We start from the raw sequence: 15,427 nt of genomic DNA, 5'->3' as shown, positions 1-15,427 counted from the left end.
GATAGAGATTCAAGGCAAATTTTTTTTAACTCAAACTCATGTATATATTCACCTTACACAGATTTTGTTGCATATATTTCATGTTAATGTGTTCATATGAAACTTAAAAGAATAAATCTGTCCGGCTTAAATGAAAGCAAAACTTTAAGTGTAGTATTTTAATTATAAATTTTATTGGCCCACTGTTTTGAGAGAGTTTCTCTCCAGAGATACAAATAAGTAAGTACATCAAATTAAGTAGAAGATTGACAAGAATTTTCCTTTATTTACCAGCCACCCTCAGATAACTCATTCAGAATTAGAGATTCAAGTACTCTCAGTGACAGCAGGACTCTACTTTCTACTCATTCTGACATTTCTATTTCTGCATAATAGAAATACTGGGACTTCTATGTGTGTGAGTGTGTGTAGTGAAAGTAACAAAAAAAGGAAATAAAATACGTTGCTGTCCATTTCTCTCTGCAGGCAAAAGATTTTTGAAATTTTCATTTCTGAACATGTCATCTACAACTACATAGCTCAAAACCAAAGTAAGAGATGTGTTCTTCATAATGTCATAAAAATGATTTGGTGTTTATATGAAAGGAATTTACATGAAAAATAAATGTGTTAATAAATGTTAAGGCAGTTAATATCAAATATATTTAATTAGTAATATACTATAATATGGAGAAGGAAATGGAAACCCACTCCAGTATTCTTGCCTAGAGAATCCCAGGGACAGAGGCACCTGCTGGGCTGCCATCTATGGGGTCGCACAGAGTCGGACACGACTGAAGCGACTTAGCATGCATGCATGCTTTGGAGAAGGAAATGGCAACCCACTCTACTGTTCTTGCCTGGAGAATCCCAAGGACAGAGGAGCCTGGTGGGCTGCGGTCTATGGGGTCACAGAGAGTTGGACATGACTGAAGTAACTTAACAGCAGCAGCAGCATACTGTAATGTAGATAGTATAATAATAGATATAATCTGTAATTAGGATAATATCATTTACAGTAAGAGAGTGATTGAACAAAGCAATATAAAAACTTTCCAGAAAGCAACAGTTTGGTTGTTGTTGTTTAGTCACTAAGGAGTGTCTGACTCTTTGAGACCCCATGGATTGCAGCCTGCCAAGCTCCTCTGTTGATGGGATTTCCCAGGGAAGAATACAGGAGTGGGTTGCCATTTCTTTCTCCAGAAGACGTCCTGGTCAACAGATCAAATTCATGTCTCCTGCATCAGGCAGATTCTTTACTTTGGAGCCAGCAGAGAAGTCCGAGCAATAGTTTAGTTTTCTAAAATTATAAAAATACAGTCTTAAAAGATAAATAGATTAATTTGCCTGTCTACCACTTAGCAAAGATGAATGCTCAATATAAATAGGAAAAATTTTGACAGCTGGAATAACGTGCCTTAATGGTTCGTTGACAGGCAGACTGGGTTTGAACCATCTGCATATTTATTTCCATTTCCATGATGGTCCAGATGCAAGTATTACCACATTTGATAATGCCTTCAATTAGATCTGCACTCTTAATGGATATCATTATTTTTTGATAACCACTCTCAGATGGGTTTCATTCAAAGTATTCAACAGTAAAAATATATAAGCAGAGAATACAGTTAACATTCAGTAATTTTCATGTCTCATTTCATTACAGGAATGCCAAATATTGATAGATTTTAGAAAATTTATGGCTTTGTACTATTTCAACATATCTCAATTTGTCTCCCCAGTGATTTTAGCAAACAATCTTATATGACTTTTAAATTAAAATATATATTCATATGATATATTTTACATGAAAAAATTAGGTCATACATATTAGTGGACTCCTAAAGATCCATTCCTAGTTATTATTATTTTTTTTTTTTGGTTTTGTTTTGTGATTGATTCTTGCTTTCTTAATCAACTCTCTCTTTAAAATTATGGTAACTTAAATTATGGTAACACTCTAATTCTGCATGAAGTAAGATGAAAGCTGAATTACAATTCATTTTTTCCTTAAGGCCTCAAACGATAAAGGTGGCTTCAGAAATCTGAGACATGCTGAGATTTAACTGAAAGCAAGGAGAGGCTTAAATCATCTCCGCAACAGAAAAGCCTGCAGGCAAGTAAGATGGACAAATTAAAACATTCCAAGTCATTCCCAAAGGTTCCTTTAAGCCAGACATAAATTATCATTAGATTCATTGGGGAGTGAGCAGTGTTTTTGTGTATCAGGACTTATTTCCACCTTAATTTGGCTTTGTCCAAATAACTTTTGTCTGTGACAAAAGTCTTCTTTAACTCATAATGCTAATTAGGCTCTAGTATATAAGAACGGTGAGCTAACTTTATTTTGAAGTCCTTTGATAGCTATACTAACTAAATTCCTGTCCAGAATACATCTACCAGTTAAATAATTCCAAATTAATCCCCAGAGATAATCTTGAGTCATTTGGATTTTTTTTTATTATGGGAGTCAATATTATTATAAAATAGTTATAGTCACTAAGCAATAGGAAATGTTTTTGATGACTCAAACATTTTGCTTTGTTTCTTACACAATCAGAAAAGGAAAAAAAAAAAGAAAAAGAAAAAACCTTACATGTAGTTCTAGTTTATTACTTAAAGAAAAAAAAAATCGGTTAATTTATTGGCAGTATGTTTGCCTGACAACCCTGAACTAAGACCTCTATTGTTAGAGTTTAATAGAATAACATATTGGACATCTATGTTACCTTCTTTTGGGTCCTTATATTCCAACTATTTCTTTTTAAAACAGGACAATGAATCTACTTCTTGCCCATTATATAATTTGTGACAAAGAAATTTTAATGCACTACTAGTTTGAAGCTGAGCTTGGTGCTATAATTTAAAAGGCACATGCTTTAAAGAGAAACAAAAATGAATTCAAATCCTGGTGTATTCTTTTGCCAGGTAAATGGCCAGAGTTTCAAACTCTTCACTCTAAAAAGTAGATAGTGATCACAAATGTTCAGAGTTTATGGAAAGGATTAGAATTTAATGTATATGGTGCACTTAATGCAGTGCCTGGCAAAAACAGAATGTGTACTAATATATCTTATTGTTGTTATTATTATTAGAACTCTCCTTCTGTTAGGGTGTTTCAAATTATCTGATCACTTCTACATTAAGAATCCTACAAAGCCATGGAAATTTATTATGTCCTGCTATAGTGTTATTTTGTATTTGGGGACATAATAGAGAATTAATGTCTCCTGGATATTTTCAACGTTGCAGCTTCAGAGTTACCCAGAATATTTTGTCAAAAGTTGTTTTCTGTAAATCAGGCTATGCTAAAGACCATAGTTTAATTGTAGCACATGGTGAACGTGGGCACATGGAAAACTGTCTCATTTGCGTCTTTCCATCTGCCAAATCATACAGAATCTACTAAAACAGTGAAATGGAGAATGAGCCAACTCTGAGATATATTGGAGGAATGAAAAAACAGAAATAACCGGTAGTATAGCACAATCTCTCACAAAGAGTGACATTTCCAAGTTTGGGCTAAATTTCATCAGTTCCTTAAGATGCAAGCCAGGAAGTGATTAGTACGTGACTCTTTATACGGCCTACTTAGGGTTTCTCTCAACTTTCAGTTATGAAAGTTAGACTTCCCTTAAACCTCAAAGGGTTTGGTTTTCTGGTAAATTAGGGTACATATGAAAGTGTATGCACAATAGAATTTGAAAGAATAATATTAGTGATTTTAGAAGTTTTCCTAGACCACAAGGTGAGCAGAGTAATAGAAGCTGAGGTCACCAAAACAAGTGCCCCAGACTGCACACTTGGAAGGTACTTCAGGTAAGAGAATTTGACATGATCTAAAGTGAAAGGCTTCTATACTCAAAGGAAAACGAGCAGTCATATTACACTTAGAGATGGATACTTTCCACAATAAGAAATAGCTTTATGGTTAGAAACATTTTGCATCAAAGAAGCTAAACTCAGATCATCACCATATGTGAGTAAAATACCAGTTACCAAAAGTTTCTGTTAATTTTTATAACCCACTGAAAGATTAGAGAGCATTCAGTGATTCTTCACGGTAATTGTAATCACTTGTGTTGTATATAATGCTGTTCTCAGAACATCAATTGCTTAAAATTATAACAGTTCCACTCTAGAAACATAGCCAATTATGTGTCTCTTTAATTTGTCACACCAGATTAGATTTCTGTCCCATCTAGTTAGGCAGATTGCCTCTGCCAGTGACCAATACAAGCAATGTTTCAACGTGAGGAAAAGAGAACACAAGATATAAGAAGTAAGACAAATTAGCAAGTCTCATTGCCTGCGCTTCCTGAGAATATTAGCATGCCATCACATATCCTAGGCTTATAATATAATAATATATATAATATATAATAATATATAATAACAGTATGAAATCTGATATAATATATATGATATATTTTGACATAAAAAAATCTTTAAGGGCATTTAAAACATCTTCAGGAAATTTATTTTCTATCATTCTGTATATCAATCACAAAACATTGTCATCTCTGTGGTTTAAGGGAAAAAAAAAACAAAAACAAAACACAATTGTCTTAATAAAATGAAGGTATTGACCGAACTGAAATGTTACACAATAAGGCAGTACACAGACAGTCATGTTTACTGGGGATCTAGCTCTATTCCACTGTCAGCTCTGTCTTCAGGCTAGCTCTCTTCATGGTGACTTGAAGTCTTCTCATAATTCCTGTGGGAACGTTGTTTTTGTTTTTGTTGTTACATAAAAGTGATAGAAACCATTCTGTCTTACCACCAAACAACAAAAGAACTAAATCAACTCTAATTTGATTATTTTTAGCCACATATGTTAGAAAAGAACATCTATTTTCTTGGTTTTCCAGTTTTTTTCAGTTGATTTTTGCAAAAATAAACATTCTGGCCATTCTTTCCATATTTCCTCTCTCATTGTAACAGAGGAGGCATGTTCTGTCTAATGGGTAAGAGACTAGAGTTTTCCATTCTTTAGCCAGTTCTTCCAGGGAAAAGGTGCTTTTTTTCCCTGTACTTGTAACTTCCTATGCTTATACTGTTTCAGCAAATATCATAGTCTCCTCTGGGATTTTCTCTTTTTCTTGGATGAAGCCATCTCCAAGGCAAGAATGAAATATTTATCACTACATCTACTGCCTGTTTATAGCCCTGAATTCATAGTATATGTTCAATATGTGGTTGATGATGAATGCATTAAACTGAAGTTTAATTAAATAGTATCATAGCATGTTTTAAATATGCCTATATAAATTAAAAGACATTTGCTCCTCAGAAGGAAAGCTATGATAAATCTAGACAGCATATTAAAAAGCAGAGAAATCACTTTGCCAACAAAAGTCCATATAGTCAAAGCTATGGTTTTTCAGTAGTCATGTATAGATGTGAGAGTTGAACCATAAAGCAGGCTGAGCACTGAAGAATTAATGCTTTTTGTGGTGCTAGGGAAGACTCTTGAGAGTCCCTTAGAAGCAAGGAGATCAAACCAGTCAATCAAAATAAATGCTGAATGTTCACTGGAAGGACTGATGCTGAAGCTGAAGTTCTAATGCTTTGGCCACCTGATAAAAAGAGTCAATTGATTGGAAAAGATCCTGCTTCTGGGAAACTTTGAGGGCAAGAGGAGAAGAGGGCAGCAGAGGATGAAATGGTTAGGTAGCATCACTAACTCAATGATCATGAGTTTGAGCAAACTCTGGGAGATAGTAAAGGACAGGGAAGCCTGGTATGCTGCAGTTCATGGGGTTGTAAAGAGCGGGACACAACTTATCGACTGAACAACAACAATATAAATTCATATTGCATTTCTGTGCTGACTGCATCACTCCCTCCTACTACTTTCTTCAGTTTCAACTTGTTATCTGTAATGTCTTTCACTTGGGAAAGAAGTATCATAGTATCATAAGGATCCCTATTCATTTAAGCTGATTTTAGAGATTTGCTTGAAGGATGCTAACCTGGGTATTCCAGATTGAAACAAAAAGACAGATGTTTTCATGTAGGATTACAATGCTTGGGTTTTATAGGCAGAGGATATATCCAAGTTCATGCATAATTACCTAAAGAGAATATACCATTAACCATTGCATCTGTTTATCAGCTCTCTATCAGTATTCTGGATAATTAGTTTAAAATGAATTTAGGGGCCATCTATAAGGTCTAATCATCAATCTTACTTGGGGATTTCATGTGAAAGTAGAATTAATTCTAAGAAGAAGAGTAGAGAATAAATGGGGAAAATAAATACACTATAAAATCCCTTGAGAAGCTTCTTAATTGGTTAAAGGCCTTGCCTTGAGCTAGATTATCCAAATGTTGAGGTTTTGGTCTAGCACTACAAATAATCTTGTAGCTTGTACCATCTCCTACAGGTAGCCTATGCTGTAGTTTTCTAGTAATATAGAAGGGGAGTGAGAGGCTTTGATGCCCTTTCCACCATATTCCTTTGATCATCATCTCCAAAGCTGATAGAAAGAGAAAATGAAAGTCACTCAATAGTGTCTGACTTTTTGTGACTCTATGGACTATACAGTCCGTGGAATTCTCCATGCCAGAATACTGGAGTGGGTAGCCTTTCGCTTCTTCAGGGAATCTTCCCCACCTGGGGATCGAAGCCAGGTCTTCTGCATTGCAGGGGAATTCTTTACTAGCTGAGCCACTGATAGAACCAGGACATATTTATTGACACCTGCTTTTTTGGGTGGCCGAGAGGAGTTACCCCACATCCGAGGTCAGGGGCAGAAGCCGGGAGGACCCCATGCCCGAAGGGTGATGGCCAAGAGGAGTTACTCCATGAGGCCAGAGGCAGTGGCCAAAAGTGCCAGTCTGCGACTGTGCAGGAACGGCTGAGAGGAGCTACCCCATGTCTGATGTCAGGGGCAGCAGCCAGGAGGAGCTACCTTGCGTCCGAGGCCAGGGGTGGCAGCCAAGAGGAGCTACCACATGTACAAGGTCAGGGGCAGCAGCAAGGAGGAGCCAACTGGCGCCTGAGGCCATGGGTGGCGGCTGGGAGGAGCAACCCCACGTCCAAGGAGCGGTGGCTGCACAGGTGCAGGAGGGCCTAGAGGAGTGATTTCACGTTGAAGGTCAGGAAGGGCGGCAGTGAGGAGATACCCCTTTGTCCAAGGTAAGGAGCAGCGGCTGTATTTTGCTGGAGCAGCCATGAAGAGATACCCCAGGCCCAAGGTAAGAGAAACCCAAGTAAAATGGTAGGTGTTGCAAGAGGGCATCAGAGGGCAGACACACCGAAACCATACTCACAGAAAACTAGTCAATCTAGTCACAGTAGGACCACAGCCTTGTCTAACTCAATGAAACTAAGCCATGCCCACGGGGCAACCCAAGATGGGCTGGTCATTGTGGAGGGGTCTGACAGAATGTGGTCCACTGGAGAAGGGAATGGAAAACCACTTCAATATTCTTGCCTTGAGAACCCCATGAACAGTATGAAAAGGCAAAACGATAGGATAAAGAAAGAGGAACTCCGCAGGTCAGTAGGTACTCAACATGCTACTGGCAATCAGTGGAGAAATAACTCCAGAAAGAATGAAGGGATGGAGCCAAAGCAAAAACAATATCCAGCTGTGGATGTGACTCGTGATAGAAGCAAGGTCCAGTGCTGTAAAAGCAAAATTGCATAGGACCCTGGAATGTCAGGTCCATGAATCAAGGCAAATTAGAAGTGGTCAAACAAGAGATGGCAAGAGTGAACATGACATTCTAGGAATCAGCAAACTAAAATGGACTGGAATGGGTGAATTTAACTCAGATGACCATTATATCTACTACTGCAGGCAGGATCCCTCAGAAGAAATGGAGTAGCCATCATGGTCAACAAAAGAGACTGAAATGCAGTACTTGGGTGCAATCTCAAAAATGAAAGAATGATCTCTGTTCGTTTCCAAGGCAAACCATTCACTATCACAGTAATCCAAGTCTATGCCCCAACGAGTAACACTGAAGAAGCTGAAGTTGAACGGTTCTATGAAGACCTACAAGACCTTTTAGAACTAACACCAAAAAAAGATGTCCTTTTCATTAGAGGAGACTGGAATGCAAAAGTAGGAAGTCAAGAAACATCTGGGGTAACAGGCAAATTTGGCCTTGGAATACAAAATGAAGCAGGGCAAATGTTAATAGAGTTTTGCCAAGAAAACGCACAGGTCATAGATAACACCCTCTTCCAACAACACAAGAGAAGACTCTACACATAGTCATCAGCAGATGGTCAGCACTGAAATCAGATTGATTATATTCTTTGCAGCCAAAGATGGAGAAGCTTTATACAGTCAACAAAAACAAGACCAGGAGCTGACTGTGGCTGAGATCATGAACTCCTTATTACTAAATTCAGACTTAAATTGAAGAAAGTAGGGAAAACCGCTAGACCATTCAGGTATGACCTAAATCAAATACCTTATAATTATACAGTGGAAGGGAGAAATAGATTTAAGGGCCTAGATCTGATAGATAGAGTGCCTGATGAACTATGAAATGAGGTTCATGACATTGTACAGGAGACAGGGATCAGGACCATCCCCAAGAAAAAGAAATGCAAAAAAGCAAAATGGCTGTCTGAGGAGGCCTTACAAATAGCTGAAAAAGAAGAGAGGTGAAAAACAAAAGAGAAAAGGAAAGATATAAGCATCTGAATGCAGAGTTCTAAAGAATAGCAAGAAGAGATAAGAAAGCCTTCCTCAGCGATCAATGCAAACAAATAGAGGAAAAGGACAAAATGGAAAAGACTAGACATCTCTTCAAGAAAATTAGAGATACCAAGGGAATATTTCATGCAAAGATGGGCTTGATAAAGGACAGAAATGGTATGGACCTAACAGAAGCAGAAGATGTTAAGAAGAGGTGGCAAGAATACACAGAAGAACTGTACAAAAAAGATCTTCACGACCCAGGTAATCACGATGGTGTGATCACTCATCTAGAGACAGACATCCTGGAATGTGAAGTCAAGTGGGCCTTAGAAAGCATCATTATGAACAAAACTAGTGGAGGTGATGGAATTCCAGTGGAGCTATTTCAAATCCTGAAAGATGATGCTGTGAAAGTGCTGCACTCAATATGCCGGCAAATTTGGAAAACTCAGCAGTGGCCACAGGACTGGAAAAGGTCAGTTTTCATTCCAATCCCAAAAAAAGGCAATGCCAAAGATTGCTCAAACTACCACACAATTGCACTCATCTCACACGCTAGTAAAGTAATGCTAAAATTCTCCAAGCCAGGCTTCAGCAATATGTGAATCGTGAAATTCCAGATGTTCAAGCTGGTTTTAAAAAAGGCAGAGGAACCAGAGATCAAAATGCCAACATCTGCTGCATCATGGAACAAGCAAGAGAGTTCCAGAAAAACATCTATTTCTGCTTTATTGACTATGCCAAAGCCTTTTTACTGTGTGGATCACAATAAACTGTGGAAAATTCTGAGAGATGGGAATATCAGACCACCTGACCTGCCTCTTGAGAAATCTGTATGCAGGTCAGGAAGCAACAGTTAGAATTGGACATGGAACAATAGACTGGTTTTAAATAGGAGAAGGAGTATGTCAAGTCTATATATTGTCACCTGCTTATTTAACTCTCATGCAGAGTACATCATGAGAAACGCTGGACTGGAAGAAACAAAAGCTGGAATCAAGGTTGCTGGGAGAAATATCAATAACTTCAGATATGCAGATGACACCACCCTTATGGCAGAAAGTGAAGAGGAACTATAAAGCCTCTTGATGACAGTGAAAGTGGAGAGTGAAAAAGTTGGCTCAAAGCTCAACATTCAGAAAATGGAGATCATGGCATCTGGTCCCATCACTCCATGGGAAATAGACGAGGAAACAGTGGAAACAGTGTCAGAGTTTATTTTTCTGGGCTCCAAAATCACTGCAGATGGTGATTGCAGCCATGAAATTAAAAGGCACTTACTCCTTGGAAGAAAAGTTATGATCAACCTAGACAGCATATTCAAAAGCAGAGACATTACTTTGCCAACTAAGGTCCATCTAGTCAAGGCTATGGGTTTTCCTGTGATCATGTATGGATGTGAGAGCTGGACTGTGAAGAAGGCTGACCGCCGAAGAATTGATGTTTTTGAACTGTGCTGTTGGAGAGGACTCTTGAGAATCCCTTGGACTGCAAGGAGATCCAACCAGTCCCTTCTGAAGATCAGCCCTGGAATTTGTTTGGAAGGCCTGATGCTAAAGCTGAAACTCCGGTACTTTGGCCACCTCATGCGAAGAGTTGACTCATTGGAAAAGACTCTGATGCTGGGAGGGATTGGAGGCAGGAGGAAAAGGGGACGACAGAGGATGAGATGGCAGGATGGCATCACGGACTCAGTGGACGTGAGCCTGAGTGAACTCCGGGAGTTGGTGATGGACAGGGAGGCCTGGCGTGCTGAGATTCATGGTGTCGCAAAATTCAGACACGATTGAGTGACTGAACTGAACCGAACCTTGAAAGAATACCCATATTCATCTCATGGACATATCGCAAAGACTTTAAAGCCTTCAAACTTATATTTGCCTTTGAGATAGAGATAACCAAAGAAGACATAGTGTAATAGTAATTGCATCATATATCTCTAACATTAGACGCCCTCCTTGGACTCTGTTGTGCTGGGAGTAAGTATGGGAACAGGGGAGTGGTTAAGTCCTATGAACATGAAGAAGACATTTGAACTATTAAACTTAGATAGTAGGCCTTGGGCTTTGACTCCACTCCAGGGTTTTACCTGCGGCAGATACACATTATAACATTTTAATAAACTAATCATTTCAGTACAACCTATTTGGAAGTATAGTTGTCACATTTCTGTCATGAGGACTGTGAATTCAGAGGTATAGTTATCAGTGTTAGATTATAGCAAAAAGTATCTGGGATTTCAGATTTAGGATGAGGTGGGCAATGCAACAGTCTGGTGTCTGATAAGACAAATAATACTCTGATCATATATTTATGGCATTTTTTGCATTCAGTTCAGTCACTCAGTTGTGTCCAACTCTTTGCAACCCCATGAACCGCAGCATGCCAGGCCTCCCTGTCCATCACCGTCTCCCAGAGTTCACTCAGACTCACGTCCATCAAGAGAGTGATGCCATCTGGCCATCTCATCCTCTGTTGTCCCCTTCTCCTCCTGCCCCCAATCCCTCCCAGCATCAGAGTCTTTTCCAATGAGTCAAATCTTCGCATGAGGTGGCCAAAGTACTAGAGTTTCAGCTTTAGCATCATTCCTTCCAAAGAACACCCAGGACTTGTCTCCTTTAGAACGGACTAGTTGGCTCTCACAGTCCAAGAGACTCTCAAGAGTCTTCTCCAACACCACAGTTCAAAAGCATCGATTCTTCGGCACTCAGCTGTCTTCACAGTCCAACTCTCACATCCATACATGACCACAGGAAAAGCCATAGCCTTGACTAGATGGACCTTAGTTGGCAAAGTAATGTCTTTGCTTCTGAATATGCTATCTAGGTTGGTCATAACTGTTCTTCCAAGGAGTAAGCATCTTTTACTGTCTGCAATTACCATCGGCAGTGAGTTTGGAGCCCCACCCCCCAAGATAATATCCAAAACTGTTTCCACTGGTTCCCCATCTGTTTCCCATGAAGTGATGGTATCAGATGCCATGATCTTCATTTTCTGAATGTTGAGCTTTAAGCCAACTTATTTTTTGTGTAGTGAATGCTTAATACTCACATAATCTAATGGCATACCTAAGATTACCTGTGCATTTATGGATTTATTTATTTATGTTCTGGGTACCTTGGCTTTAGCAAAGACACTGTTACTTCAAGGAGGGTATCTTTTTTTTAAAGAGAAATAAAACAAGACACTATGAAAAAATGATACGTAGCTTACTGAAGAATGACAAAGTTTGCTGAATATTATTATATTCAAAAAGGGCAATATAATCAGACCATTTGCTTTATAAATGTCTAAAAGAAAAAGCTGCCAAATATTTGGGGAGTAGGCAATCTCAACAATTCTTGGGCTATGAGGTAATAAACTACAAAATCTATCCTGAACCTGTCACTCTGGAAGCTTTCTACGTTTCCACACTGAAGTGTCCAAGTACTGAGAGGCATATCTTTGGAAATTCATGTACTAGGCATACTTTTCTGACCTAAGCAATAATCAGTTGAGTTCAGTCATTCAGTCATGTCTGACTCTTTGGGACCCCATGGACTGCAGCGTGCCAGGCCTCCTTGTCCATCACCAACTCCAAGAGTTTACTCAAATTCAGGTCCATTGAGTCTGTTATGCCATCCAACCATCTCATCGTCTGTCATCGTCCCCTTCTCCTCCTGCCTTAAAACTTTCCCAGCCTCAGGGGCTTTTCAAATGAATCAGTTCTTCGCATCAGGTGGCCAAAGTATTGGAGTTCAGCTTCAGCATCAGTCTTTCCAATGAATATTCAGGATGGATTTCCTTTAGGATGGACGGGTTGGATCTCCTTGCAGTCCAAGGGACTCTCAAGAGTTTCCTCCAACACCACAGTTTAAAAGCATCAATTCTTCAGCAGTCATCTTTCTATATAGTCCAACTCTGATATCCGTATGTAACTACTGGAAAAACCATAGCTTTACTAGACTGACCTTTTTTTGAAAAGTAATATCTCTGCCGTCTAGGTTGGTCATAACTTTTCTTCCAAGGAGTAAGCGTCTTTTAATTTCATAGCTGCAGTCACCATCTTCAGTGATTTTGAGACCCAGAAAAATAAAGCCTGTCACTGTTTCCATTGTTTCCCCATCTATTTGCCATAGTGATGGGACCAGATGCCATGAACTTAGTTTTATGAATGTTGAGGTTTAAGACAACTTTTTAATTCTGCTCTTTCACGTTCAAGAGGCTCCAAGGGCAAAGGAAAAGCAAGATGGCAGGAGGGGAGAAATCATGTTTAGAATCAAACCCCATACCCATCAGAGACACTCAGAGGGCTCAAACAAACCTTGTGCACACCAGGACCCAGAGACACTACCCAGAGTGAGACAAAAATGTGTTTGAGTATCTCCTGTGGAGGTATGGGTCAGCAGTCCACTGCCATGGGGCAGGGCTTCTGGGTGCAGCAGATCTGGGTATGGAATAAGCCCTCTTGGAGGAAGTCACCATTAACGCCAGCATAGAGCCACCAGAACTTACACAGGACTGGGGAAACAGACTGTTGGAGGGCACAAACAGAACCGTATGCACAGCAGAACCCAGAAGAAAGGAGCAGTGACCCCACAAGAGACTGACCCAGACATGCCCAAGAGGGTCCAAGAGTCTCTGGAAGAGGCTCAGTGGTGGGTCAATGGTTGCCTGCTGCAGGGTTGGGGGGCACTGAGTCTAGCTGAGTGTGCATGGGAACTTTTAAAGGAGGTTTCCATTATCTTCATTACCTCCACCATAGTTTGGCCCCATGTAAATAACAGGGAGGGAACAGGTGCTGCCCATCAGAAAAATACCCAGTTTCCTCCTCAGTCAGTCTCTCCTATCAGGAAGCTTCCATAAGCCTCTTATCCTTCTCTATCAGAGGGCAGACAAATTAAAAACCATAATCGCAGAAAACTAACCAATCTGACCACATGGGTCACAGATCAATGAAACTATGAGCCATGCCATGTAGGGTCCCCCAAGACAGACAGGCCATGGTGGAGAGTTCTGAAAAAACGTGGACTTCTGGAGAAGGGAATGGAAAACCACTTCAGTATTCTTGCCTTGAGAACCCCATGAACAGATTATAAAAGGCAAAAAAACATAGGACACTGAAAAATGAACTTCCCAGGGCAGTAGGTGTTGAAGATGCTACTAGAGATCAGTGGAGAAATAACCCCAGAAAGAATGAAGAGATGGAGCCAAAGCAAAAATATCACCCAGTTGTGGATGTGACTGGTGATGGAAGCAAGGTCTGATGCTGTAAAGAGCAATATTGCATAGGAACCTGGAATGTTAGGTCCATGAACTAAGGCAAATTGGAAGTGGTCAAACAGGAAATGGCAAGAGTGAACATCAACATTTTAGGAATCAGCGAACCAAAATCAACTGAAATGGGGGAATTTAACTCAGATGACCATTATATCTACTACTATGGGAAAGAATCCCTTAGAAGAAATGGAGTAGCTATAATAGTCAATGAAAAAGTAAAAAATGCAATACTTGGATGAAATCTCAAAAAGACAGGATGATCTCTCTTCTTTTCCAAGGCAAACCATTCAATATCTCAGTAATCCAAGTCTATGCCCTGACCACTAATGCTGAAGAAGCTGAAGTTGAATGGTTCTATGAAGACCTACAAGACCTTCTAGAACTAACACCCAAAGAAGATGCCCTTTTCATTTTGGGGACTGGAAAAGGACTTGAAAAGGACCCTACACAAGTCAAGAAGTCTTGACTTCTTGAAAGTCAAGAAATACCTGGAAGCAGGAAGTCAAGAAATATCTGGAGTAACAGGCAAATTTGGCCTTGGAGTACAGAATGACGCAGGGCAAAGGCCAATAGAGTTTGGCCAAGAGAACGTACTGGTCTACACACTCTCATCACCAGATGGTCAATACCAAAACCTGATCGATTATATTCTTTGCAGCCAAAGATGGAGAAGCTCTATACAGTCAGCAAAAAACATGACCAAGAGCTGACCTTGGCTCAGATAATGAACTTATTGCCAAATTCAGACTAAATTGAAGAAAGTAGGGAAAACCACTAGACAATTCAGGTATGACCTAAATCAAATCCCTTACGATTATACAGTGGAAGTGAGAAATAGATTTAAGGGACCAGATCTGATAGAGTGCCTGATGAACTATTGACAGAGGTTCATAACATTGTACAGGAGGCAGGGATCAAGACCATCCCCAGGAAAAAGAAGTGCATAAAGGCAAAATGGTTGTCTGAGGAGGCCTTACTAAAGCTGTGAAAAGAAGAGAAATGAAAGACAAAGGAGAAAAGGAAAGATATACCCATTTGAATGCAGAGTTCCAAAGAATAGCAAGGAGAGATAAGAAAGCTTTCCTCAGTGGTCAGTGCAAAGAAATACAGGAAAAAAAATAGAATGGGAAAGACTAGAGATCTCTTCAAGAAAATTAGAGATGCCTAGGGAACATTTCATGCAAAGATGGGCATAATAAAGAACAAATGGTATGGACCTAATAGAAAAAGTGAAAGTGAAGTCACTCAGTCATGTTTGACTCTTTGTGAACCCATGGAATGTAGCCTACCAGGCTTCTCTGTCTATGGGATTTTCCATGCCAGAGTACCAGATTGGGTTGCCTTTTCCTTCTCCAAGGGATCTTCCCAACCCAGAGATTGAACCCAGGTATCGAACCCAGGTCTCCCACATTGCACACAGATGCTTTGCCTTGTGAGTCACCAGGGAAGCCTGGACCTAACAGAAGCAGGGGATATTAAGAAGTGACAAGAATACACAGAAGAGCTATACAAAAAAGATC

At 39.7% G+C, this 15,427-nt stretch overlaps 1 pseudogene; it reads right to left on the bottom strand.

The window, feature by feature from the left end:
• LOC138422913 (WW domain-binding protein 11 pseudogene) overlaps positions 1 to 6,759 on the bottom strand; it is a 46,563-nt pseudogene extending 39,804 nt beyond the window's left edge.
• Between the last annotated feature and the right edge of the window lie 8,668 nt (positions 6,760 to 15,427).

The sequence above is a fragment of the Ovis canadensis genome, chromosome 17 (assembly GCF_042477335.2).
Source record: "Ovis canadensis isolate MfBH-ARS-UI-01 breed Bighorn chromosome 17, ARS-UI_OviCan_v2, whole genome shotgun sequence".
Lineage (NCBI taxonomy): Eukaryota > Metazoa > Chordata > Mammalia > Artiodactyla > Bovidae > Ovis > Ovis canadensis.
Note: the sequence above shows the minus strand (reverse complement) of the source record. Positions and strands in the feature narration are given on the sequence as shown.